The sequence below is a fragment of the Mustelus asterias genome, chromosome 7 (genome assembly GCF_964213995.1).
Source record: "Mustelus asterias chromosome 7, sMusAst1.hap1.1, whole genome shotgun sequence".
Classification (NCBI taxonomy): Eukaryota; Metazoa; Chordata; class Chondrichthyes; order Carcharhiniformes; family Triakidae; genus Mustelus; species Mustelus asterias.
The window spans coordinates 38,039,604-38,041,994 of NC_135807.1; the positions used below are offsets into that span (position 1 = coordinate 38,039,604).

Here is a 2,391-nt window from a genome sequence, read left to right on the forward strand (position 1 = left end):
ATAAGGTGACAGGTACAGGCAGCTAGGCAGGAGGAGGTCAAGAGTTTACAGCCTTCTTCATGCACTCAAGATGTCAGCCCATATCTGCCCTTAGAACTGTCTGGATAGCTGGGAATCAAGCTATTCTCTTACCCACCCAACTATCACTGCCCTTGAAGGATCCTGCCAGCCATCACCAACTGCTCAACATCATGTTCCATTAGAGCTACATGTTTTGCACATAACTGAGCTACCAATTGGAGCAGCTGTAGTTATGATCGAAGAGAAGGGTAGAATCATAGCGTCATAGAGTCATAGAGGTTTACAGCATGGAAACAGGCCCTTCGGCCCAACTTGTCCATGCCGCCTTTTCTTTTTTAAATCCCCTATAAGCTAATCCCAATTGCCTGCATTTGGCCCATATCCCTCTATACCCATCGTACGCATGTAACTATCTAAATGCTTTTTAAAAGACAAAATTGTGCCCGCCTCTACTACTACTTCTGGCAGCTTGTTCCAGACACTCACCACCCTCTGTGTGAAAAAGGTGCCCCTCTGGACACTTTTGTATCTGTCCCCTCTCACCTTAAACCTATGCCCTCTAGTTTTGGACTCCCCTACCTTTGGGAAAAGATATTGACTATCTAGCTGATCTGTGCCCCTCATTATTTTATAGACTTCTATAAGGTCACCCCTCAGCCTCCTAATCATAGAATCATACAGCGCAGAAGAGGCCCTTCGGCCCATCGAATCTGCACCGACACATTAGAAACACCTGAACTCCCACCTAATCCCATCTGCCAGCACTTGGTCCATAGCCATGAATGTTATGATGTGCCAAGTGCTCATCCAGATACTTTTTAAAGGATGTGAGGCAACCCGCCTCTACCACCCTCCCAGACAGCGCATTCCAGACCATCACCACCCTCTGGGTAAAAAGGTTTTTCCTCACATCCTCCCTAAACCTCCTGCCCCTCACCTTGAACCTATGACCCCTTGTGACTGACCCTTCAACTGAGGGAACAGCTGCTCCTTATCCACTCTGTCCGTATCTCTCATAATCTTGTACACCTTGTTCAGGTTGCCCCTCAGTCTTCTCTGCTCCAATGAAAACAACCTAAGCCTATGCAATCTCTCTCCATAACTTAAGTGTTTCATCCCAGGCAGCATCCTGGTGAATCTCCTCTGCACCTCCTCCAGTGCAATCACATCCTTCCGATATTGTGGCGATCAGAACTGCACACAGTGCTCTAGCTGTGGCCTCACCAAAGTTCTATACAACTCCAACATGACTTCCCTGCTTTTGTAATCAATGCCTCGATTGATAAAGGCAAGTGTCCCATATGCCTTTTTCACCAGCTTACTAACATGCCTTTCTGCTTTCAGAGATCTGTGGACAAACATGCCAAGGTCCCTGTGTTCCACAGCACTTCCTAGTGTCCTACCATTTATTGAATATTTTCTTGTCAAATTACTCCTTCCAAAATGTATCGCCTCACACTTATCAGGGTTAAATTCCATCTTCCCCATACCTGCCTATTTGACCATTCTGTCTATATCTTCTTGTAGCCCAAGACACTCCGCCTCACTATTAACCAGCCATCCAATCTTTCTGTCATCCACAAACTTACTAATCCTACCCCCCACATAGTCATTTGTATAAATGACGAATAATAGGGGTCCAATACAGATACCCTGTGGTATGCCACTGGACACTGGCTTCCAGTCACTAAAGCAGTCTTCTGTCATCACCCTCTGTCTCCTACAACTGAGCCAATTTTGAATCCGCTTTATCCATCTGGTTCGCTAATGTCCTTTTGGGAAGGATATCTGCCATCCTTACCCGGTCTGGCCTACATGTGACTCCAGAGCCACAGTCCAGGGCAGACTCTCAACTGCCCTCTAAGGGCAATAAGGGATGGGCAATAAATGCTGGCCAGCCAGCGACATCCATGTCCCACGAATGAATAAAAAAAACTATTTCAAAAACCACTAGATGCTGCCTGACTTGCTGAGCATTCCCAGAATTCTCTGTTCTTGTTTTGCCTCTACTCCTAATGGCTGGCATTAACAAGGCAATGATGAAATTAATGACAAACAGTTTATAACATGAATGGGGGGGGGGGGGTGGCATCCTCAGATAATACAAAATTGATCTATTTTTCTTATTTGCTATTACTCACAATTCTGTGTCAGAACATTGCGACTCCAAACCCATTCAAGACTTGAATGCATAGATTAGAGGGAGGGATGCTTTAGGGAGAGTGTAGCAAAGGTTCACCAGACTGATTCCTGGGATGGCAGGAATGTCCTATGTGGAGAGACAGAGTTGATCAGGTCTGCATTGGTGGTTCAGTGGTAGAATTCTCGCCTGCCATGCAGGAGGCCCAGGTTTGATTCCCGGCCAATGCA

The 2,391-nt window shown here is 46.2% G+C and overlaps 1 non-coding gene across 1 annotated transcript; it reads left to right on the top strand.

Annotated features, from left to right (window-relative positions):
* The first annotated feature begins 2,320 nt into the window (after positions 1-2,320).
* On the top strand, positions 2,321-2,391 carry trnag-gcc (transfer RNA glycine (anticodon GCC)). The gene has a single exon. It is a non-coding gene; the product is annotated as a tRNA-Gly (tRNA).